The sequence below is a fragment of the Onychomys torridus genome, chromosome 1 (assembly GCF_903995425.1).
Source record: "Onychomys torridus chromosome 1, mOncTor1.1, whole genome shotgun sequence".
Taxonomy (NCBI): Eukaryota; Metazoa; Chordata; class Mammalia; order Rodentia; family Cricetidae; genus Onychomys; species Onychomys torridus.
Genome location: NC_050443.1, coordinates 14,415,424 through 14,441,897, shown reverse-complemented (window position 1 = coordinate 14,441,897; position 26,474 = coordinate 14,415,424). Strand labels below are relative to the sequence as shown.

General features: G+C 48.9%; 1 pseudogene; it reads right to left on the bottom strand.

Annotated features, from left to right (window-relative positions):
- Window positions 1–14,749: 14,749 nt before the first annotated feature.
- The window catches only part of LOC118589739, a 61,413-nt pseudogene continuing 49,688 nt past the window's right edge, over window positions 14,750–26,474 (bottom strand).

Below are 26,474 nucleotides of genomic sequence, written 5' to 3'. Positions count from 1 at the left end.
ACCAGGAGCAAACACTTGTTAACAGGATGGTGCTGAGATGGCCAGTTCAGAATTCTGTGGGGGCTGAGAGGGGCCTGGAATTAGCAGAGAAGATGGGCCTGCAGTGAGCAAGCAGGAGTGGAGTCCTGATTCCCTGGAGAAGGTAACTGTTCTCAACACATTGCCACAACAGGGCACAACTGAGTATCTCTGGATAGAGACAGGCCGGTGGTAGCTCAACTGTCTTCCTTATTACAGTGTAGAATATGAGGTTTGTGTCACAGGTAGGGAGAATGAGATTGATAGAGACATGCAAAGAGAACCTGCAAACTAAACACCTTCCAAACACAAAATTTCCAAACTCTCAGAAGCTAAGAGCACTTGATGCTCTTCTGGAAGACCTGAGTTCAGTTCCCAGCACACACATCTGGAGGCTCACAGCTGCCTGCAGCTTCATATCCAGGGGCACTGATGCCCTCTTCTGGCTTCAGTAGGAACCCTGCACACATGTGGCATAGTCTCATACAGAGTGAGAGGGGAGGGAGAGAGAGACAGAGACAATGACACAGACTGAGAGACAGGGAGAATAAAAGCTAATCTAAAATAAGAGGGAAAACAACTTCACATTTCCCATTATAATTCAGGTTCTCACAACACAAGCCACCACCTTCTCACTGAGCAAGTTCCAGCATTCCCTGGGATGACCTGCAGCCACATCAGTCTGATGTTGGGTCCTGTCACAGTGCTGGTACCTCTTGGAGGATGACTGATAATCAGGACTGTCTTAGGATTTCTATTGCTGTGACGAGACACCATGACAACGGAAACTCTTGTAAAGGAAAACATTTAATTGGAGTCCTTTTGGCTTAGAGACTCAGTCCATTATCATGGTGGAAAATGGTAGCCTTCAGGCAGACACGGTGCTGGAGAAAGAACTGAGATTCCACAATTTTGATCCAGAGACAATAGGAATTAATCTGAGACACTGGGTATGGCTTGAGCATAGGAGACCTTAAAGCCTGCTTCTAAGTGACTCACTTGCTCCAAAAAGGCCATATCTACTCCAACAAAACCACACCTCCTAGTAGTGCCACTCCCTGTGATCTTGTGGGGGCCAATCACATTCAAACCACCACATCCCACTTCCTGGCCCCCATAAGCTTGTAACAAAATCATAATGTAAAATATATTTAGTCCAACTTCAAAAGTCTCCATAGTCTATCACAGATCAACAATGTTTAAAAGTGCAAAGTTCCTTATGAGAGTCATGCAATCCCTTGACTATAATCTCCTATAAAATCAAAATTAAAAAATCATGTGCTTCCAGCATATAATGGCACAAGATATACCTTACTCTTCCAAAGCATGGGGAAGGGAGCATAACGAGGAAATACTGGACCAAAGTGAGACTGAAGGTAATCTGGGCAAACTCCAAACTCTGCATCTCCAGGTCTTACTTCAAACTGCTCTTCAGATCTACAGCTTTTTTCAGTTATGTTGAACACAACACACTTCTCTCTCTTTGGCTGGTTCCACTCCCTGTTACAGCTCCTCTCAGCAGGTATCTCAAGGCTCTGGCATCTCTGACATCTTGGGGTCTCCAAAGCAATCCAGGCTTCTTTTTCACAGCTTCACACAATGGCCTCTCTGATCCTCCATTTAGGGACATCCCTGAAACATGACTGTCCTAGTGGTTTTCCTTAGTCTAGGAGGCAAATTCCATAGTCCATTTCTTCCATCCTTAATCCAGATCCAGGTGGCCAAAGCTGCCATGTTCTGTTGCTCACTGGTGCTGTACTGTTACCCCCTTGTTTAATTACATTTCCACCAATTTTCAGTTTTTGTTGGTTTCCTTCACTGCCTAAGCTTGCTGTCCTGAAATTTTCTCTTTAGACCAGACTGGCTTCAAACTCAGAGATCCCCCTGCCTATGCCTTCCCAGTATTGGGATTAAAGTCATATACCACCATACAGTAATTTAAGCTTTTCTTTAATTTCTTTTTACCTGTTGGAAACTTAGTTTGGTAGGATCTTGCCCTGAGACCACCACTCCCTGTATTCCATTTCTTAATGTGTTTATTTCTTTGAACAGAAGAATTAGTTCCATTCAGCTTCCTGGTGCTCTTTCTCCTCAAATTGTACATTTTGTATTTTTTCCTTACTCAGCTTCCTTTTTTTTCATTATAAATGTGTATAAGAGTGGCCAGTCATAAAAACACAACAGAATCTATACTAGGCTGTTTTGAGATTTCCTCTGCCAATGGAATTAATCCAAAACACTTCACTTTAGCCTCATGCAGACTTTTGGGACAAGGACAAACAGCAGTTATATTCTTCACCAAAATATCACAAGAACAATCTGTAGGCCACATATTAATATTCTTCTCCTCTGAAATCTCTTGACCAGTCCCCCACAGTTCAAATAACTCAACACCAATGTCTTCCATGTTCCTTCCTACTAGTCTGGCCCATTAAGCAGTACTTAAAGCATTCTACAGCTTTCCTAATCCAAACTCCCATACCCAACATTACTCCAAATAAAAACATGGTCCAGCCTATCACAATACTCCAGTCCCTGGTACCAACTTCTGTCTCAGTTAGTGTTTCTGTTGCTGTTAATAGACACTGTGACCACAGCTACTCTTACAAAGGAAAACATTTCATTGAGGTGGTGGCTTATAGTTTCAGACCTTTAGTCTATTATCATCATGGAGAGGAGCATGGTGGTGAGCAGAAGACATGGTACTAGAGAAGGAGCTGTTACATCTTGATCCACAGGCAACAGGAAGTGGTCTGAGACACTGGGCATGGCTTGACCATAGGATACCTCAAATTACACCCCCACTGTGACATACTTCCTTCAACAAGGCCACACCTACTACAACAAAGCCATACCTCCTAATAGTGCCCTCCCAATAGCTTATAGGGACCAATTATATTCAAACAACCACAAGGACTCAGGACCTAAGAGCTTGTCTCACATTGGCCTCCAGCCAGACAGTCACCTTGCTAGGGACAGGGGCAAGAGGAAAGTCATTGTGAAGACCTGTAGGTTCTAGAAAAGGTAGTTGGCAACAAGAGCACAGAATGTGATGGGGACAAGTGACTTATGAAGCGGCCTCAATTGTTGGGGGATATTGTGCCTGGAAGCTCAGAATAAAGTCAGGGAGTTCTACCCAGAAGCACTCAACAGGAAGGACTCCTTAAAGTTGTAGCACAAGGCTGTATTCTCAGAGGAGCCACTCTGCCAATAGACTCACTCTACAGTACCCAGCAGCCTGTGCATCACCTCCTGGTGACCATCAGCCAGGTGCTTCACCACCAGGACCTGCAGCTGCTCCTCAGCTCCACCTGCCAAAGCTCACCTGCATTCTCTACTGTCTTACTCTGGGAAGATCCCACTCCTTGGCCCTCAGGGGGTGGTGGGAGACCCAGCTTTTCATAGACAACTGAGAATGGGGTGTGCTGAGGGGAAGTGTGCAGAACTACATTCCATTTCTAGGGTGATCCTGAAACCCAGGAGGCATCTGTTCCCTCAGGACCAGATAGCATCTGTCCCTTTGTGGCTTTCAAACACTTCTGATCTTCCAGTTGTGGGTACTAATTTAAGTCCTTGGGAAGACCTTGATCCCACTGTTTAAGATACTGTCTAGAATGTTCCACAGAATCTCCTTCAAGACCCATGTACATAGATCTGAAGAGACTGAGCCCTTGGGGACACAGTTTCACAATTACAGACAGAAGAACTGTGTTCTGTGTGTCCAACCATTGTGCCTAGACCATTGCCCCTCTAAGTGATCTGGGTCCTGTCTTGGTTCCCCATCACCAGGTCATGCCATCACACTTTCCACTTGAGGCCCTTGTGGGCCAGGGACTGTAACAGGAATTTTAATTTCAGGCCTGTCTGAGAACTGAGATTGGGACTGTAAAAGCAGCCACACTTGTCTCAGGGGTGACAGGGTCACATGATCTCAAAAAGGAGCATGTCTGCCTTCTAGAGCAGTGGTTCTCCACCTTCCCAATGCTGCAACCCTTTAATATAGTTCCTCATGCTGTGGTGACCCACCAACCATAGAATTATTTTAATAACTATCATTTTACTACTGCTGTGATTCATAATGTAAGTTATCTGATATGCAGGATATCTGATATGCCACCCCTGTCAGTGGGTAGTTCATAACCCCTCTCAAAGGGGTTATGGAGTTTGATTTGCCAAATCACAAAGGTAAAGGCTGGAGAGGCACCTGGGGAGTGGAATAGTCTCCAGAATGCCCCTTGCTGCTTCTGTGCTTCCTCCAGTTGCTGCTGCTGTGTTCCTGCTGTATGTGACATGGTGTGAATACTGTGTGAAAGGACCCAACTGTATCTAGTATAGTGTGTTGTTGGATTTTCTTTTACTCTACCCCACATAGGAACATCATAATTTTGTTGTTTGTTTTTGCTCTTCTTGGGACTGGCCTCCACCCAGCTCCCAAATAAATCACACAGAACAGCTTATTCTTAATTATAAATGCCCAGCTTTGGCTTGGATTGCTGCTAGCAAACTCTTCTTAACTTGAAGTTATCCCTTCCACCTTGTGCCTCTGGGCTTTTCCTGTTCTTACTTCTGTAATCTTACGTTCACTCTCACTCCATGGCTGGCTCTGTGGAGGGGTGGCCTGTTTTCCAACAGGCAGGATCCATGGGTCTATAATGCACGAGACTTCCTTGTTTTCCTAGCATCTTCTAGAATCCTCTGCCCCTTTTTCTCCTCACCTGCCCCTTTTTCCCCTTCCATGTATCCTCTCTCCTGCCAGCCCCACCTAACCTCTCTCCCGCCTTGCTATTGGCTGTTCAGCTCTTTATTAGACCGTCAGGTGTTTTAGACAAGTCAATGTAACACAGGGAATGGGGGAGGGGCACCACCTGCCAGAGCTGTGTTGGTCATGCCCAGGCCGGCTGGAGGCCCTTCAAGGGCTACAGCTATAGGCGAGGACAAGTAAGCCATATGATCATAGACTGAGAACATAAGGATGGGGAGGAGTCTATGACTGGGAAACACATGGAGGACCTCCCCTCCCCCACAGAAGATGTGGTACTGAACCTAAGCAATAAGAGAACACCGGCTCCAGGAACCTCATGAATGAAAATTAGGAAATGATGGCTCCAAGGAATGGTTGAGAAGGATTTTTGTCTCAGATATGAGGGATAGTACAGCCAGAGGCATCTGGACATAGACAGTAAGACCCTATTGCTAAAGACAGTGCAGGACATGGAGAGATTAAGCTGGGACTTGGTTGGAAACCCCCAACCTGCTGGCTGACTTTCACAGTGCTGGAAGGAGCCATAGAGGCTGCTGGTGGAGCTCGAATCTTAATTGGTCTTGATAATAGAAACCCAGAGCCAGATATCAGGGTAAATGCTGAAAGATCAGAGAAGTAAAGTAGCAGCCACTAGAGAGACTTCTTACCTCTACTGCATCCTCAGGCCCCAAAAGGGCCAAATCCTGTGTACTTTTGCCTTATATTCCTTGTTCTGTCTAGGCATATCACTTCCTGTCTCCACCTCCCTAGTGCTGGGATCAAAAGCATGAGATCCCAAGTGCATAAACCTCTACCGCCTGGCTCTGTTTCTCTTTTAGACTAGATCAATTTCTGGCTCTGTTTCTCTTTTAGACTAGATCAATTTCTTGGAGCTCAGGGTGGCCTTGAACTCCTGATCTTCCTCCTCCCAAATGCTGGGATTAAAGTTTGTGTCACCACTGCCTGGCCTCTATGGTTAACAAGTGGCTGGCTCCGCCCTCTGATTTTCAAGCAAACTTTATTAGAGTACAAAGGAAATATCACCACAGCTGTGGACCCTGAGTGCTGAAATACCAAAAGCATACAGAATGTGCCTGCTTGTTCAATAGTGTTTTTGTGATTAGGGGTAAAGCCTTCGGGGTGAATGTAAGGTCCATTCCACAAGAGGAAGTTCACACGTGGTACACCAGGAGAACACCTTAGCTGGGGAGGTCATAGGTTCTCAATGAGGAAGCAACTTCTGTGGCTTTTCTAGATGGGTGTGATGTGCCCATCAAACTGCGTTCAAAATGTGTTTACACCCATTGATCAGTTGTTAGCAGCCTCAACTCAACAACCTGTGAAGCTCCTGAGAACCAATGACTGTTACTGTGCACAGTGGCCTATATCTTAGGTGGACATCTATAGTCACCCCTTCAAGACTCAGGAATCCTTGTGGAAGAGGGGGTGAAAAAATGTAAGAGCCAGAGGAAGGGGTGGAGTGTTGTGTAACAGTGTAGCCAGGTGGAAACACTCCACCAGTCAGGGCAGCTCCTTTAGCAGGAGGCTAAACAACTCAGAGTAGCTTCAGGAAGTCCCAGAATCCAACCAGTTCCTCCAGGCCCCTCTCAGCCAGGGCAGGCAGTAAATTGCAAAGGAGACTCAGAGACCAGACCAGCTGCCTGGTAGAAGCAGAACCCAGACGAGCTGCCTGCAAGAGGTGCAGACCAACTGAGGCACCTGGAAAGGACACCCTCAGCCTGTGGAGCTGCCTGCAGGCTGTGCTGTTCCCCAGGATCCCAGCTCTGGGGCTGTCACTCATGCAGGGGTGGGCGTCGGTCATGAGCTGTCTTTGAGTCATTACTGCTCCTGTAAGTAATTCTTGACCCAAACATTTTCTTGTAAGTAACTCCAATATAAAGTGGATCGCTTCGCCACGTTGGACTTTGGCGGTATCTGTATTGTGTTCTCTCAAGGTGTCCTATCTGGGGTGAGTGGATGTGTATGTTGAGTCTCCCCTGGAAACATTTGGTCACAGAGCACCATGGAGGCAATGCCTTAAGTGACCTGCTTATTCCCCGGACGCATTCACCTGATATGGCCCAGAGGACCTAAGCTAGACTGGTAGGGTGTGCACAGCCACTCTGAGGCTACGGAAACTTTACTGAGAGCAATCAGGCTTTTTCTCGCCTTATCAGAGAGAGAATGTCATGGCGGTTGCCAGGGTCAAGACAGTTGTGGTTGTCAGGATACAATGAAGTGTGTAAGCTGTACAGGGTACACCAATTAAAAACTAAGACCAATTGTCCTGTGAAGCTTCCATGCTTGACGGTCAAGCATGCTTCCTTGACTAATAAGGGACTATGCAGAGAAACACAAAGTGTCCTGAACACTTCACTTCCCACAGAGCATGTGGGTCTCTCAGGAACTGGAAGGCACATTATTCTCCAGGAACCATAGACTCTTACCTGAAAAACCTATGACACATGCATCTCTAACCAGTGAATGAGACACTCCTGATAGTAGACAGAGGTGTGTGGGATGAGATAGGGGGCCACACTTGTGTACTGGCCAGCTCAGCCCTGCACTGGATTCTGTGTCCTGCACCTCATGCCCACCTCCCCTCAGGCCTGGACTCTCCTCCCATGCCTTGTTCTCTGGGTTTTGATGGGAGTATATGAGGAAGCCCTGGGATATTAAGGGGGAAAGCCCTGGGCTTGCTCCCCAGTATCACGTGAACTGGGTGTGGTAGCACCAGCCTGTAATGGCAGCATGGAGCTGTGGGTGGAGACAGTCAACTTCATCTGCAGCTATATAGGGAGTTCCAGAGGAGCCTGGACTGGATGAGACTCAGGACTGGGGAAGAGTGCAGACCTGGGGAGGAAGGGATTAAGGAGAAGAGGAAGGATGGAAAAGAGGAAGGAAGGATGCTGAGAGCCTTTCAAATGTAAGGTCATATCATAGGTTAGATGTCAGAGGAGGGATGGGTGTGGGCAGCCAATAAGGATTAGGAATCACAGGAAAATGGGTTTATCAGAGAGGACCCAGACCTCCAGACAAAGGGCTAAGGAGAGCCCCTGCCCTAACACCCAAGCCAAGTGACAGGGATGTCCCGGCCATCAAGATCTTCAGCAAAGACACTAGAAGGGGAATGGCGAATGAAAGGGACAAGAGACACAAAGAACTGACAGCAAGACAGTATTCTGATCAAGCTGCAAAATTTTATTTTTCTCAGGTGGGTCTTATAGTAAGCAGACCAGGAAACTTTCTTTGGGAAAAGATCAGGGGACTGTTGAGTTGCCAAGCAACCCAACCAAGCCACATAACCACAAAACATTGTTACTAATGGTCACTGTAGCAGAAAGATAAGGGAATGTTATTTTCTAATAATTCAGGACTTGTCCAGGCATATCAAAAGTTTCTGGTTAGTAGCTCAATACTGGACAACAGAAACTTAACTCAGGTAGGCAATATGGCATGGCTCTTAAAATAGTCCTCAGCACAGGGACAAACATATGTGAGAATGAATTTATAGTCATTGAGTTCACATTTTCTAACATGCTAAAGATTTCAAGTGTTTCGTCTTTCGTAAATATGTTTAGTAGTCATGTCCAGACATCCTTTAATGCTAAAATTGGCATTGACCCCATCTAGGAGATGAAGATCCAGTCAGGTTCAAAGGGAATGAAGGGATAGTTCAGGAAACCTAAAAAACCTCATACCCAGGAGTCCATGCTCCAGCCCTCCTTCTATGGATGCAGGAGCCCTGAGTCCTGAATTTTTCCCTCAGTCCCAGGGTTCTAGATTCCATCCACACTCCCTCTGCTACAGCAGAGTGACCTCTGACCTCTCCCCTCACACCCAGGGGTCAGTCCCCATCCCTCCTGCTGAGTCCCTGGAGTCATGGCCTCTGTCTCCCTCATCCTGGGGATGCAGCCTCCAGCACTCACCTCCTTCAATGGCAATTTCACCGTCATAACAACCAGTGTCCTTTGGACAGAAGGCAAAGTTTTGGCAGCAGGAGCCCTGATAGTGCAAGCAGACAGGACACCTGCTGCTATCTGACTGATAGGAGGCTGAGGAGAGAGGAGGAGGTGGCTGCACAGTGTGCTCTCAGCTGCAGCCCAGGCAGATCCCTCAAGTCTCTGTGCCCAGATCCCAAACCTGAAATACTGATGTAGTCCAGTAGGACTTGGCTGCTGGCAGCACTATTGTGCAGGTCTCTTTCACAGTATTTTCACACATGGCGCCCAGATTCCAGGTCTATTGGCATACACCTGGACATGGCCTGCATCAGGAAACTCATCGCCATACATATTGAAATCGTGGGTAGTAGAGATTTTTCACTTAAGAGGCACGAGAATGAAAGCCAGGCTTGGATGGGGAGGATGGCTGGGCTTGGGAGCTCAGTTCTTGGGTCCCCTGATGTTCCCAGTCACGGGGAGAGCACAATCCCCAGTGACAATGGGACACAGCATGTTCTGTGTCAGCCAAAGCCTGAAGCACAAGCCTGGCTCCTTCTGCCCTGCCCCATGCAAATCCTGTTGACCAGTCTCCACAGTCTGCCCTGAGCCCCTCCTACAGGCTACAGCCTCACTCTGCTTACCATCTCTTCTACCCTGCTGGATTTCTCTCCACACTCTGCCCTTCACACCCACAGCTGGCTCCCTGTGGTCTGCTTCTCTCCTTTCCCACTTCCCTGTAAAGCTGCAAAAGGACTCAGTGGCTTAGCAGAGTCCCAATGGGGCACTCAGCATCCTTCCTTCCTCTTTTCCATCCTTCCTCTTCTCCTTAATCCCTTCCTCCCCAGGTCTGCACTCTTCCCCAGTCCTGAGTCTCATCCAGTCCAGGCTGCTCTGCAGCTCCCTATACAGCAGCAGATGAAGTTGACTGTCTCCACCCACAGCTCCATGCTGCCATTTCAGGCTGGTGCTACCACACCCAGTTCATGTGATACTGGGGAGCAAGCCCACTATTACTGAGACTGGTTTAATAAAAAATAAAAAGCCATTTAATAAAATGGCTATTAGCTAGGCTGGAGGTATAGGCGGGACCTCTGGGCAGAGAGAGAGGAAGGAGGGAGATGAACCTAGTGAACACCAGACACAAAGGAGACATGGATGGAGTCAGACATATGGAATGATAGAAATGTAAAATGGCACGAGGTTAGATGTAGATGAACATAAATGAGTTAATTTTAGGTATAAGAGCTTGTGGGATAAGCCTAAGCTAAGGTAGATCTTTCATAATTAGTAAGAAAAACTCTGTGTCATGATTAGTGAGCAGGCAACCCAAGGGAAGCTAGATTACATACTAGAATAGTAAGGAGGGAGGCCTGGAGCCATCTCTTTCTGTGCGTGTATGTGTACTGGTGCTTGCCCAAGTGTGTGTGTGCCTGTGTGTGTGCTCAGAGGTCAATGCCTGGTGTTTTCCTTATTCAGATTTCAACCCATTTCTACAGGGTCTCTTGCTGAAATCGAGCTCACTCATTTGACTTGACCCACTAATCAGTAAGCCCAGGGCTCCTCAGCCCTAGGATTGTAGACCCTTTACCACAGTGCCATCTCCCCAGCCTAAGACATTTCTTTGGACTGAGGAACCCTAGATTACAAACAAATCCCTGGATCCACCTCTGGTGAGCACTGGGTCGCTGAGTGCTAGGGTACAGAAGTGACTCTCCACAGATGAGCCCACTGTGTCCCCCGCGTGCGTGTGCGCGTGCGCGTGTGTGTGTGTGTGTGTGTGTGTGTGTGTGTGTGTGTGAGCTCTCGCTGAGTGGTCCAGGCTGGCCTCCAGCTGGCAGCCCTCTCGCCTCTGCCTCTGGAGCACTGGGATTGCAGAGCTGCCCTATCTTCATTGCTGACTGGGCTGTCTCATTTCCCCACCACAACCCACACAGCAAGTGGCAGCATCTCAAGGCAGGGAAGCAGAGCAGTAAGTGCTGAGGACTTTGCCCAGTGTCACCAGGCATTAGGTGGCAGAGCTGGACTCAGAATTCAGGCTTTCTGTCCCCTTAGGGTCAGGGTTGAACACAGCAGTCTAGTTTGAGGACCTTGAACTTGGCCTTCCCTAAGGACCTGACATGATCATCACATAATGTCGAGTACCCAGTAATGAAGAAATTCTTAGAGCTGGGACTGGGTGTCCACTAGCACCCCACCTTTCTCGATGGCTCACAGTGGGGTGCTGGCCATTTCCTCCTTTCGCAGGTGACAAATGAGCAGCTCCAGCTGCTCTGCTTCTGCAAACCAGATGTGCACTCTCCCTGCTCCACCCCTCCACACCCTCCCCATTTGCTCAAAGGTGGCCTCTCCCCTATAGCACAAGGAGCACAGCCACCGGATTCTCACCCACGTTTCCTCTCCAGCCCATGTTGCCTTCTCCAGGAAACCCTGTGGCTTATGCTGCACAGTATTGCAGAACCTGAGCACTGTCACCACCTCGAATGTGCTGTAAGATCCAGCTGCAAGACCCCAGAGCTGTTGCCTGACTGTCATGGGTCTCTCTGAGCCCCCTCACTTCTCCTCCACCTATTTACCACCCATAACAGGTGTCCACTTGAAGGATAAGGCAATCATGTCAGGCCTCTGAGAAATCCCGAGAAGCCCTGCGAAGGCAGAAGCTTCTATTACGTCCCCTTCTCCCCCAGAATAAAATCTGTTGTTTTAAAATGGCCCCCAGGCTCCCATGTGACCTGGCCTTCCTACTTCTTCATGGATGCATCCTCCTCCTCTCTGCCTGATCACTATGCCACAGACCTTAAGGCTAGGGGGATGACAGTGTCAGGGACTAATGGAAGACAGAGGATGTCCTCTGGGGACAGCAAGGGGAGGAAGGCAGAGGCAGTAGAGCATCACTGTTAATCAAGCACTGCCTCCCTAAGGACCAAGCAGGGTTCTGGTGACCAATGGTGTGTCAGTACAGACATGGAATGTGACAGGCACATGGCCCACCTCTAGGTACTTCCCAGGCTCTGTCCCCAGTGTCACAGAGCATTCCCTCCACCCTCCTCAGCCTGGTCTAAGAGGTCCAGGGAACTGTGGTTTTGACATTCAAATGGTATTTGGGACTCCTCTTCTCTCTGATGTAGACTACAGGTTCTTAACGGCTGGGCAGTGGCTTCCATGATCTAACTCTTTGGTTCATCTTCAAAACAGTCTGCTCTGGGCAATCACACAGCTCACACCTAAATCTCTCTCACTCCTGAACCTTTGCATGAGCTATTCCGTTCCTCCACACCTCCCCACCTGACACATCCTGTGCTCCTAGCATCTGCCACTGGCTTTTGCTGATCCCCAATAAATGTCTGCTAAACTGCCCAGCTGAACCCAGCCTGGGATGGCAATGCTCCTCCAAGGCTTGGTTCCAATGCCAACAGCTCATTACCTGCAGGTTAATGACTATGTTTTATGCAGCTTGCATGGGGTTTCTATGTATGTATGCTATGTGGGATGTGAGGGGTGCACATGTGCAGATGTGTGATTTGTGGTGTAGCTTTGTATGTGTGTTGGGCGAGGTGGGTGTTCTGTATTGTCAGTATTTAGCTTGTGTGTGGCCTGTACCATGAGCTGTGTGTATAATGCACTATGGGTTCTATGGGGGCGTGGGCACATGAGGTTTCTGGGATTTCCATGTATATGAGGAACACAGGATCCAAAATGCATGAGACAGGATTATGAAGCACAGTGTCGTGCATCTGTGAGGCTGTTGTGTGCATTGTGTGGTATGCATAGTGTATGTGGAATGTGTTTTCTCTTTTTTTAAAAAATTACTCTTATGTGTATGGGATTTTCTCTCTCTCTCTCTCTCTCTCTCTCTCTCTCTCTCTCTCTCTCTCTCTGTGTGTGTGTGTGTGTGTACATATGTGTCAGAGAAGAATGTGAAATGTCCTTTTCCATTGCTTTCCATCTTATTCCTTCCCTTGAGACAGTGTCTGTCACTGGCCTGGAGATAGCAATCAGCAGGAGTTTCTGTCGCTGCCTCCCACAGCACTGGGTTATAGGTGTGTGTGTGTGTGTGTGTGTGTGTGTGTGTGTGTGTGTGTGTACATATGTGTCAGAGAAGAATGTGAAATGTCCTTTTCCATTGCTTTCCATCTTATTCCCTCCCTTGAGACAGTGTCTGTCATTGGCCTGGAGATAGCAATCAGCAGGAGTCTTCTGTCGCTGCCTCCCACAGCACTGGGTTATAGGTGTGTGTGTGTGTGTGTGTGTGTGTGTGTGTGTGTGTGTGTGTGTGTTTGTGTGTGTGTGTGGCCATGCCCACCTTTGTAGGTGAATGCTATGGACTTGAACTCATGTCTTCATGTTTACACAGCAAATACTCTTACCCACAGAGCCTTCTCCTAAGGTGTGGAATTCCCTTACATTGTGTGAAGATGTATCACTGTGATTGGTTTAATAAAAAGTTAAACGGCCAATAGCTAGGCAGGGGGTATAGGTGGGACTCCTGGACAGAGAGAGGACTCTGGGAAGAAGAGAGGTGGAGTCCCGATCCAGATGGGGGACAACCAGGATGGGCACAATGAAGAGAGGAGGTAACAAGTATGTGGAAGAATATAGATTAAAAATTATGGGTTAATTTAAGTTATAAGAGCTAGTTAGAGACAAGCCTAAGCTAAGGCCGAGCTTTCATAATTAATAAGTCTCCATGCCATTTTCTGTGAGCTGGTGGCCCCAAAAGAAAAATCTGTCTACACTCTCCACAGTCCCTGACAAACCATTTCTACCAGGAAAGCTAAGACAAGTCACCTCCTTGACAAAGCTCTTTTTGACACCATCGTCAGTCTCTGCCAGTTGTGGGCTCCATATTCAGAACTGCCTCAGCTCAGAATGATCAAGCTGAAGTATCTCCCCCACACAGCCCAGGAGGCCCCTTAGATGTGCCACATTAGTTTATGCTGTGAAATATTTGTTTAACTCTGTAAAGATGTTTGCATTTGTTCATGCTGAGGAATGTTTGTTTACTTAGGTGAAGGTGTGCTGCATTTGTTTATGTTGCAGGATATTTGTTTCACTATGTAAAGATGTGTTGCTATCTTACCTTGCTTGCGTAAGGCATCTGATTGATCTAATACAAAGCTGAATGGCCAATAGCAAGGGAGGAGGTATAGGTGGGACTTCCAGGTAGGGAGAATAAGTAGGAGGAGGAATTTAGGCTGGGCAGGGGTGGGGGGTGGAGGGTGGGGGAGGAGAGGTGGGGAGAAAGAGAAGAGACACCAGAGACAGACAGACAGGGAGGAAGCAGGAAAGTAGCACAAACAGAAAAAAGAAAGGTGAAAAGCCCTGATGCAAAACATAGATGAATAGAAACAGTTTAAATTAAGTTAAAGAGCTGGTGGGACAAGCCTAAGCTAAGGAAGAGTCTTATTATTAATTATGGATGCTCAGTGTCTTTATTTGGGAGCTGGGTGGAAGCCCAAAGTTGGAATTCCAACTACAGCCACCCATTCTTACATTTTCTTTCCCATGGAGCAAGGCCATTGGAGTTCTACAGCCTCATGAATGGGATGAAAGGAGGTGGAGAGAATGGGGGGCCGTTCACCTAAGTGAAGTGGGATATCTGGGGTGACCAGAGGTCAGGGTGCATGGAAATGTAATCAGAAATAAACACTTGTGTTCCGAAGGAACCTGGCCAGTTGCCAGGACGGTGACAGTAGCAGGGTGACCACTCTGCACCCCAACTGTCCTCCCTACATCTCACCTCCCACATGGACGGGTCACCCAAGTTCAGTTTTCTCAAACTTATTTAAAACTCTCCCCAAAGGGCTCTTGGGCCACACTCCTTCCCTCTCTCAACAGGACACCTCTCTCTGGCCCTCTACCTCCCAACCTGCTCTAACCTTGGAGAATTACTTCCTGTGTGCATGGCTGAAAGGATGATGCTCTTTTAAATGTTGGGGTGGCTGGCTCAGTTGATAACTTTTGGTGTCCCACACCCCATAAGTATCATCTTGCCTTGAGGTCACAGTGTAAGGTGTGGCTTACTTTTCCCCATATGCTTCTCACACTTCTAAGGACAGCAGTCCTCATATACATACATGGGTCCAGTTGTCTGGGTGCCACTGAGCAGGTTGCAGCCTGGCTGGGACATGCAGCCCTGCACCCTCAGATTGGAGATGATCTCTCCTAGGATAGGACAAGAGGGGGAGAGAGAGAGACCTCACACATGTAGGTCATGCGAGCCTCAGAGGCAAGCCCAGCTCTGGGAGGTTGGTTTCACACTCCTTGAGGCTCTTTCCTTCACTCAGTTTATCTTTCCTCCCCAGACACCCAGATCCCCACTCTCAGCCCACTATGTTCAGTCCACAGGGTCCTCCATCCAGGCTTACCTCCCCTGAGGCTGAGGACTCCACTGTAGCAGTGTGTGCTGCCTGCAGGGCAGACCTGCTCTGGTGCATTCTCACAGCCATGGGCAGCGTGTGGTCCCTGGGGCTGGGAGGCAAAGGACATAGTGAGGGGCAGTGGAAGCTCTGGGTTTGGATCAGATATACCTTTTTAGTACCCCCAAGTGCCTCACTTTCCCTAGCAAGCCCTCCTGGGCTCCTCTCAGGCAGGCCTGACTACAGGAACTGGGGCTGTGATTAGGAGGACAGGGGAAGCCTGCAGAGACCCTGGGACTGGGTGTAGGAAGAGCACAGACTTCACTGAGTAAGGGAGGAGGGGGCGCAGAAGCAGCCAGTGGCTTTACTCACAACTTTTACTAAATAGTTAAGAAAAATCCCCTCATAACAAAATATTCCAGAACACAGAAACATGAAGCCTGCCAGTTTAACACCAGACAAGGACCATGGAAGGCCCCAACCCAGTGTCCAGTAGGAAGAAGAAATGGAAAAGTCCCAAATGAACCAAAGGCAGCCATGTGGAAAGTGGGGAAATATACAAGAAAAAGCCTCGCTGCTCAGGATTAGAGTGTGAGGCCGGGAGTTTGGCAGGAAACCCACCCAGGGGGTCAGTGAGGTGGCTCAGCAGGTGAAGAAGCTGCCACCAAGCCAGACAGCCTGAGTTCAATCCCCAGGACCCACTTGTTGGAGGACAGAACAGATTCTCGTGGGTTGTACTCCACAGACTCACTGGTGGGCGTGGGCAGCCCCCACTCATAATTAAATAAAAGAAAAGAAAAAGACAAAATGGCCTGGGGCTGGAGAGATAGCTCAGCAGTTAAGAATGGATAACACCAGCGCCAGCAGGGGCCGTCTCTGACTCTTTTGCTGGCTCCATACTTAAAACATGGGGAGGGGCTTTGTCTCACCACCATTTGATGCGGCATGTGGTGCTGATGTCCATGGGAGGCCTGCCTTTCCTGAAGAGAAATGGAGGAGGAGTGGATTGCAGGGTGGGGGAGAGGGGCTGGGAGTAGATAAGGGAGGGCAAACTTTGGCCAGGATGTAAAATAAATAATAAAACAAGGATAACACCCTTGCAGAGGACCCAAATGTGGCTCCTAGCACCCATGTTGGGAGGCTTACAACAACCTATAACTCCATCTCTAGGGCACCCAATGTCCTCTTCTGGGGACACACACACACACACACACACACACACACACACACACACATACACACACACACCTCAAAATAAGATCTTTAAAAAAAAAAGGAAAATCCATTTCATTCAGGGTTGCTAGAAGAGGTCAGCCAGGGGAGTTTGGAGTTGTGGGTCTCAGGGAAGTGCAGATGAAGGAATCAGAAGGAGAGGGAAGGGCCCTGAAGAGGAGGGACTGGGAACTGTGGGCTGTGGAGAAAGCAAGGGCTGGCAAAGTGGAGGAAGTGAGCTGGCTGGGTGCTGTTCAGCAAGGGAGAGTCTGCAAATGAACATCTTCCCTCAAAACTCACTTCAGTAGCTGGCACCCTGCCTTTCTCCCCAGCACCCAGCTTCCCCTGATGCCCTCAGGCACCTGTCACAGGGGTTGGAGCCCAGAGAGGGGCTGTGGTAGACAGGTAATTGCAGAGGTCTCCTAGGAGGCACACTTGGGTGTAGGAGGTGACAGACAGCCCCAGGCCAGTCCTGTGCTCTGTGACTTTGGCCTCTTGATCCTCAGCAGTCTTGCATCCCTTGGTAAGAACCAAATTCATCTTCTCCCCTGGACAGATAGAAACAGGCTGAGGTGGAGGTCAGGGTAGTTGACCAACAGAGCTAAGGGGGCAGGGCCAGGAAAGGGGGCGTGTCTGTACCCAGAAGGCCCTTCTCACCATTCTCTATCATCATCAGCATGACTTGGCAGCCTTCACCGACATCACAGGTTGTCTGGCCAGCTGTCATTGGGGCAGCAGCTGGGATACATCCCTTGTGATCTCCAATGTCCCATGCTGGCATTTCAGAGCCTCTGCAGCTATAAAGAGGAGAGAGAACAAATCCCTCTCAGTATTGAACTTACCCTGCTTGGTGGGACTTCATTCACAGGCAGCAAAAAGTGGACCCTTCCAGAATCTTCTCTCATGCTGTTCAAGGCAGGAAACCTTGGTGCCTGTGACATCCAGCCCATGCCCTCAAGTCCCTGGATCTAGCTGTGGGAAAACCAGCCAACATGAAGATTAATGCTGGTTGAACTCAGTCCTCTCTTGAAGGCCTAAAGTTAGAGAGACACAGGCAGATGAGGACATGGAGACAGGGTCAAAGCAGACTGTGCTTCCAGGTGAGCCAGGATTCCTACTGGATCTTCTTTCCCTACCATGGCTCTCTATTGCCTTGCTATCATTATTGAGGATGCCCACAGTGCTCTGTCCTGTTTGTAATGGGCAATACACTCAAGTGCATTGTGGGGACTCTGTAGAGTCCCTGCTTAACTCTGCCTACTGCCCCATACCTAAAGCCCCCTTGATTCCCTCTGATTTTCATTTCTATGAAGCAAGGGCACTGGGGTCTCCAGTGCTGTGGGTGTGGATGGCTGAAGATGGAGGAGACAATGGGAGTTTGTCTAATAGAAGTTGGAGACCCAAGGTTACCCCAAGTCAGGCTTGTGGAAACACCACAGAATACATACACAGTGGAGTTGTTGTTTTCTTTTTAGACAGGGTCTCATGTAGCTTAGTCTCAGACTTGATGTATAGCCAGGGATGACCTTGAACATCTGATCCCCCTGGCCTCTACCTCTCAAGTGCCTGGATGACAGGTGTGTGCTACCATTGTTGGTTTACTTTGTACTTGGGGCAGAGCCCAAAGCCTCATGCGTGCATGAGTGCTTACAGTGAAATAAGAGGACCTGAATTGAAGTCCCTAGCATCCCACAAAATCTCAGCATTCGGAAGTGGAGACAGGTGACTGTTAGGGAGTCTTGGCTAGCCAGCCTAGTGAGCATATATCATATACACATCACACTCACAAATACGTAAGTGCATTACATTAATAGTAATGAAATACATGTTAATAAATTTAAAAGAACAAGAAAGAAATGTCATTAAAAAAACCAAAATGAGTGGAACTGGAGATCATTACATTTAAATGAAATAAACTAGATCCAGAAAGACAAACATTTCTTATGTTCTCTCCTGTTAGAACACATGCACACGCATACACTCATACACACACATTCACGCACACACATGCAACCCCTAAAATTGAATACTTACGATGTGAAAGAAGAAAGGGGACTCTCTGGGGAATAGAGAGGACCTAGCAAAAGAGGAAATAGGGGACCAGGGGTAACTGAGGTCCAAGCACATGACACAGATGAATGAAAACGCCATCATGAAACCCACCACTCTGCAATGAATGCATGGTGATGATGAATTAAAAAGAGATGCAATCAGAAAGAAGTGTCCGCCTGCCTCAACCAGCAAGGATGACGCAACAACGGGACTCTCCTTAATACAGTTTATTCAGAACCCTTTGTTAGTTGCGTTGTCTCTCCCCTGGGGCAAGCCTCTCCCAGCACCTAAGTAGGTCTGGGCTGCCAACCCCAGACAGCCACGTGGGCACTGTCCACAGGTCCACGCATATGCCAGCAGCACACGAATCCAGCCATAGCCAAATAAGGAGCTGTTTACCACAAAGAGTGTTTGCCATCGGGAAGGCAGAGGGTAGAAGCCAGCGCCATCTTTAGGGTGCGGCTATACGCAGCTCTCTACAAAGAAGCTCTCAGGATGAACCCTGTGGGGTTGTCATTGTCACAGCACTGACAACAGCATGGAACCCCAACTTTCCTCACACTCACCCCTCATCTCTAACACCCACAGGCTCACCTGGGCCAGACTCATGTTTTATTGCTTGTTCATGAGCTGTGGGTATGTGCACACCACGGCACACAAGTGGGGAGCAGAAGACAACTTGGGGTGGATTCCCTCCTTCCACCATGTGGGTCTCAGGGACAGAACTCGGGTCAGTAAGGATTATACCCACTAAGCCATATCACTAGTCACTGGCCCGGAATCAGTTAAAGCTCCTCTCAATGGCCCCTTGTCCCCTGGGCCACAGTCTCTCCTTGGTCCTCCACCTCCCAACCTCCAGCACCCTCTGGAGAATCTCCTCCCTGGCACGCACTTGAGAAAGTGATCTCATTTAAATGGCTGGGATGGATAGCCTCTGCTGGTGGTGTGGGGTATCCTTCCGCTTGGAGGCTTCGGTATAGGGCTCTGCCTTGTTTTCCCACATGCGACTCACCTAATTGAAGACCTCAGTCCTCATGCACATCTATGGGTCCAATTGTCTGGGCGCCATTGAGCAGATTGCAGCCTGGCTGGGACATGCAGCCCTGCACCTTCAGATTGGAGATGAGCCCTCCTAGAACAGGAGGAGAGGGGAGAGACAGAGATGTTCACACACAGAGCTCACACACAAGCAGATCATGGGAGTCTCAGAGGTAAGCCCAGCTCTGGGAGGCTGGCCCCACACTCCTGGAAGCTCATTCCTTCACTCAGTTTACCTTTCTTCTCAGACACTCTGGTCTCCACTCCCAGCCTACCATGTTCAGTCCCCCTGTGTCCCTGCATCCAGGCTTACCTCCCCTGGGGCTGAGGACTCCTCTGTAGCAGTGTGAGCTGCCTGTGGGGCAGACCTGCTGGGGTGCATTCTTACAGCCATCTTTAGAAAGGCAGAGTGGGCAGCTCAGGTTCTCCCAACCTGGGAGATGACAGACACAGTGAGGGGCAGTGATGAAGTTCCTCAGTGCTCTCTGGGTTTCATGGGGGCTCAAGGACAGGAATTCTGTGTCCTAAGGGGGCACCATGCCTGAAGGCAGGAAAGACCTGTAGAGGCCCCAGGCCTGAGTGCCAGAGCCTGCTGACCAACAGTGTCTTTTCTGTGTGACTGGACAGAGATGTGGACTTAGTCAAGGATGGAAGGGGGTGTCCTGGAAGGTACCAGTGACGTTAAAGTTTATTAATGGTGAAGGAGGACAAGGTGTCAATGTTCCAGAGAAGACCATCTCATACTCTGTTTGACAAACACCAGGTCAGGACAGTGGGAAGTCATAGGCCAGCATCCTTTAGGGAGAAGAAATGTGATAAAGTCAAATTTGTGAATAACCCCAGCATAGAGAAAAGGGTTATTCAGGATGAGCAGGGTCAGACTGTGACAGTCTGAGGTGATTTAACATCAGAAAAGCCACCTAGTGTGCTGGAAAGATGGCTCTGTAGGCAAAGTGCTTGTTGCAAAGAGCTTGGGGTGGGCACTCTCATAATGCCAGAGCTGGGGAGGTTGCAATGAACTCAGTGATTCGGGGCTTGTGGTCTATGTCCCTTGTAAAACCTTTGGTGAGCACCAAGTTTACCTTAGGTCCTGGAAGGAGAGAGGGAGATGGGAAGAGTAGGGATGGTGGATGTTGTGCCTCTGGATGGTGGGGGTATGTGCTGGTGATGTGATGGTGTATTGGGGCTGGGAGCTGGGGGCATGGCTTCAGGAATTCCAGGCTGAACTCCCAGAGGGAGGGCTAAGCCAGAAGAGGGGGCTGGGGACTGGGGGCTGGGAGCTGGAGGCATGGCTATGGAAATTCCAAGCAGAACTCTTGGGGATCAGGGAGGGCTGAGCTAGAAGGGGGCTGGGTACTAGGAATGTGGCTTCAGTAATCCAGGCAGAATGGGATGGGGGGGGGGGGGGGGTGGGGCTGATCCAGAAGGGAAGGGTCTCACACCAAGGTTCTCATCTCACCTTTCATTGTGAGCAAGACAGTTTCCTGGCACCCCTCGCCCATTTTATAGGTCTGCCAGCCCATTGTCCGCTCCAGAGGCAGCGATGACACTTTCCTTAGGCCTTCTGCTTGCCCACTCCTGCATTCTAGTACCTGAACACCTGGGACAGGAGGACCAAACCCATAGCAGAAGGTCTTCCAGCTTGACTTCTAGGGGCTCGGCTAGCCACCCTAAGCTGCCTCTATGCTACATGAAGCCTTGACACCAACTCAAGTCCTTAAGTCAACCAATGTGGGCAGACAGATTAAAACTCAAACAAGGTACAGGAGGTTAAAGTACTTGTTGTCAGGCTTGACAACCTGAGTCCTGAGTTTGATCCCCAGAACTGACACAGTGGAAGAAGTTTTTCTCTTACCTCCACTTGCACAGCGTGGCCATGTGTGTGCACACGAGCACACACACATAAGTAAATGTACTAAAAAAATAAATAAATAAAATGCAAACGGAGCATTTGAGGAACCCACTCAGATGTCTGAAGTTTTTATTTGTGTGTGCATGCATGTGTATGTATGGAGGTGTGAGCACATGTGTGTGTGTGTGTGTGTGTGTGTGTACTTGGTTGTGAACATGCATGTGTGTGTGCTTGGTGTGTCACAAGCATGTGGAGGCCAGGGCTTGATGATGGTATCTTCACTCTATCTTTGAGACACAGACTCTCACTGAATCCGGACCTCATTGATTGGCCAGTCAGGGGACTCAGGGAATTCATCTGTTTCTTCCCTCCCTGTTTCAAGCCCAGGTCTAGGGTTTTGGATGTGTGCTGCTATGCTCAGTTTTACATGGGTGCTGGGGTTTCAAACTCTGGACTTCATGCCCTGTGTCAAGTACTTTCTCTGTTGGGCCATCTCCCTAGGTCCCTCTACACTCTCTCCTTGAAGCTCTGAGGGTTAAGACGACACAGGCCTATTAGGAGACCGAGGCAGGGACAGACGAGACCATACGCTTAGGGAGGATAAGACTCCAAACCTATTTTCCAGCTCTACCATAGCTTCTCTTTCCCTTGCATCCCTTCCGAGAAGCTCCACTGCCGCCCCATCTCCCAAGTGAATGCCACTGTGGCTGCCTGTGAATGCACTGGGCCCGGAGCCCCCACTTGACTCTTGCATTCTCTGCCATACCCAGACCCCTTTGATTCTCTCTCTGATTTTCTTTCCAATGGAGTGAGGCTGCTGGGTATCATAGATGAGGATGGCAGAAGGTGATGGAGAGACTGGAGGTGGTCAAAATGAACCATGAGACCCAGCATAACAGCAGGTCTGGGTGTGTAGAATGGGGACAACCAAGCAGGTGGCTGTGAACCAGGCACTTTCCCATTGAGCCTGTTCTTCCACAAGTACAGGCCATGTGAGCTCACTTGTTGCAGAATTATTTGAAGCTCCCTCAAAGCTTTTTTCTCCTGGGCCACACCTCCTCTCTCCTTTACATGGACATCTTTCAATGCTGCTGCTACAGCCTCCCTGGAGAATCCCCACAGCCCCTGACTTGCTTGCACACATCTGAGTGACCGATGCTCTGGACTGGCTAGCCATGCTGGATAGCTTTGAGTGTCCCACACCCCACAAGGGCCATCTTGTCCCAGGCTGCACTGCAGATGATTTGCCTTCTTTTCCTATGAGAAACTCACCTGACTGGGGGCCTCAGTTCTCACGCACATCTATAGGTCCAATTGCCTTGGTACCATCAAACAGGTTTCAGCCTGCCTGTGGCATGCAGCCCTGTACCTTCAGGCTGATAGCAATGCCCTCTAGGAAAGGAGGAGATGGGGAGAGACAGAAACACTGACTTAAGGCTCATGCAAGCCTCAGAGGCAAGCCCTCCTCTGCTCTGGGTCTTATACCCTGTCTCAGTTTACCCTTGTTCTCCAGACACTCCGATATCAATGCCTAGCCCACTCTCCCAGGGTCCCCTTGACCAGGCTTACCTCCCCTAAGCCTGAGGACTCCACTGTAGCAGGTCCTGCGGGGCAGACCTGCTAAGGGGCGTTCTCACAACCATGGGTTGAAAGGCAGTGTGGGCAGCTTCCCTGGCACTGGAAGCAGCAGATGCAGTAAGGGACAGTGGGAGGTTTCAGGATTTGGTTCAGAGGACCCTCAACTCATTCCCCCAGCATGCCTCAGTCTCTCTGGATAGGCCAGGAACACCAGAGGTGCTATTTTCCTAGGTGGGGTCTGCAGGGAGTTTCCCAGGTTGGACAAGAGACATGAACTTAGATAGGGAAGAAGGGATACCCTAAAGTGACCACTTACTTTCCGCCAAACTTCTTTTTAAAAAAGGATTTATCTTTATTATTTTTATTCATGTGTATTTGTGTATTGGTGGAGGGTGAGGGGTGGGTTTGTATATATGTGTTTAGGTGCCTTCAGGATCTTTGGAACTAGTCTTGTTGTGAGCCATCCAAGGTGAGTGCTGGGAACTGAACTTGTATCCTTTAAGAGCAACAGGTTTCTTAACTGCTGAACTGTCTCTCTACCGTCCCCCCCCCCATCCTAGTTGCTCCCTGTGTTTGTCAAATAACCAAGGGAAAGAAGACTGTCCTGTTCTCAAGCTATTTCAGATTACAAAAAGGCAAAGCACCATCTGAAGCTATTTTCGATGCCAGGCAACAAGAAGGGAATGTTCTAGGCTCATATTAAACAGGAAGAGGAAGTGTGAAATACATGAACTGTGACATCAGGGTTCCAAATCAGCCTTAGAGGAAGCAGAAGGAGCAAGGTGGGAGCAAGGCCTCTCTGGGTTGGTGGTTCAGCACCAGAAAACCTACAGGGGAGTTAATGAGGCACACATAGAGAAGGCTAGTGTGGGGATACAGGAAGGAACTGCAGAAGAGACACACAGTAGGAACCTGGAGGGTGTGCAAATATTCAAGGCCAAGGTGGAGGGAGCTAACAGGCTGCCAGCCAGTAGAGTTGATTTTAAAACAGCCCCAAGGGTTGGGATGTCACTCAGTGGTAGAACCCCTGCCTAGAATCCCCCAGTGAGGGGCTGGGGTGTGGCTCAGTGGTAGAGCCCCTGCCTAGAATCCCACAGTGAGGGGCTGGGGTGTGGCTCAGTGGTAGAGCCCCTGCCTAGAATCCCACAGTGAGGGGCTGGGGTGTGGCTCAGTGGTAGAGCCCCTGCCTAGAACCCCCAGTGAGGGACTGGGGTGTGGCTCAGTGGTAGAGCCCCTGCCTAGAATCCCCCAGTGAGGGACTGGGGTGTGGCTCAGTGGTAGAGCCCCTGTCTAGAATCCCCCAGTGAGGGGCTGGGGGTGTGGCTCAGTGGTAGAACCCCTGCCTAGAATCCCCCAGTGAGGGGCTGGGGGTGTGGCTCAGTGGTAGAACCCCTGCCTAGAATCCCCCAGTGAGGGGCTGGGGGTATGGCTCAGTGGTAGAACCTATGCCTAGAATCCCCCAGTGAGGAGCTGGGGATGTGGCTCAGTGGTAGAGTACCTGTCTAGTTTGTACAAGGCCCTGGATTCCATCCCCAGTACCACCATATATATATATATATATATATATATATATATATATATATATATATATATATATATATATATATAAATTACAATAAAGTGAATAACCCCTGTGTACTTATTTCTACCCCCACAGCCCTGTCTTTCCTCCAGACAACCTCTTCCTTTCTCTGGGGATCTGCCTACTCAGATACCTGTGCCAGAGGGTGGGGTCCAAAGATTTCTAGTTATAGACAGGTAGACACAAGTCCCTGTGGCAGCACACATGGACGTAGGTGATTATGGAGATTCCGGGGCCTGTCCTATGCCTGGTGATTCAAGCCTCTTTGTTTGAATCACTAGTGCATCCTTTAGTGAGAACCAAGTGAAATTCTTGTCCTGAAAAAAGAGGGAGGCTGTTGTTAGCACAGACCTTTATTATCCTAGTGGGAGGTGGTTTAGAAGCTGGTGAGGAAAGGACTGGGCACAGGAGGGGGTTCATCTGATCATGAAGAGGCCTAGATTTCAGTGCCATGGATCATTCCCAGGATGCAGTGGGAGTGGAATGCAGTGGGAGGGGCTAGTGAGAAGGGCGGGGCCTCTTCTTACCATTCTGTATTAGCATCAATGTTTCCTGGCATTCCTGGTTGGCCTCACAGGTTTTCCAGCCAGTTATCCAGCTCAGGTGCAGATCCAATATATTCCTTAAAGTGTCTAAGGTCCCACTATTGCAGTCCAGAGCTTGTGGACTTGGACAGGGAGATCAAATACACCTCAGGGGCTTCCCCAGCTCATGCCCCGGAAAACACTTTCCTGGTGGGACATGAATCAGAAACACTAACAGGTTGGCACCCTTTATGCACCATCTCTTGTGGTAATTGAGGCAGGAATCCTTGGCGTTAGTGACATCCAGCTGACGTCTTCAGGCTTTTCCATCTACTTGGATAAAAAGATCAACACCGCATCCGCCCCGGAACTCCCATCTGGACCAGAGGTGAATGCCTGGGGTTATAGTCAGAGAGGCAACCGCCCCTGGGTCCCACCCCTGGGCACCATCCTGGGAGGACCTGCCCAACTTGGCCCCAGTTTCCGGCCAACTGCAGGTCTGTGGGAAGGTTCCCCTTTTCCAAGACCGCAGGCAGACCCTGCAGTCTCCACACCCTGACCCCACACCCATCTGGCCAAGACCCCAGCCACTTCCTGAGATGCAGAGACCAGCCCCCAGCTCCCATCCACCCCGGAACTCCGATCTGGACCAGAGGTGAGTGTCTGGGGTTATAGTCAGAGAGGCAACCGCCCCTGGGTCCCACCCCTGGGCACCATCCTGGGAGGACCTGCCCAACTTGGGCCCAGACAGAGAGAGAGCATCCAAATTAACAAAATCAGAAATGAAAAGGGGGACATAACAACAGACAATGAGGAAATCCAGAGAATCATCAGGTCATACTTCAAAAACCACTAATCCACAAAACTGAAAAATCTAAAAGAAATGGATAATTTTCTGGATAGATACCATATACCTAAGTTAAATCAAGACCAGACAAACCTTTTAAACAGTCCAATAACCCCCAAGGAAATAGAATCAGTCATTAAAAGTCTCCCAACCAAAAAAAGCCCAGGACCAGATGGTTTCAGTGCAGAATTCTACCAGATCTTCAAAGAAGACTTAATACCAATACTCTTTAAATTGTTCCACACAATAGAAACAGAAGGAACATTACCAACTCCTTCTATGAGGCTACAATTACTCTGATTCCTAAACCAAACAAAGATGCAACAAAGAAAGAGAATTACAGACCAATCTCCCTCATGAACATTGATGCAAAAATACTCAATAAAATACTGGCGAACAGACTCCAAGAACACATCAAAACAATTATTCACCATGATCAAGTATGCTTCATCCCAGGGATGCAAGGGTGGTTCAGTATATGAAAGTCCATCAATATAAGCATATAAGCAAACTCAGAGAAAAAACCCACATGATCATCTCACTAGATGAAGAAAAGGCATTTGACAAAATCCAACACCCCTTCATGATAAAGGTCTTGGAGCGATCAGGAATACAGGGAACATACCTAAACATAATAAAGGCAATCTACAGCAAGCCAACAGCCAACATCAAATTAAATGGAGAGAAACTCAAAGCAATACCACTAAAATCAGGAACAAGGCAAGGCTGT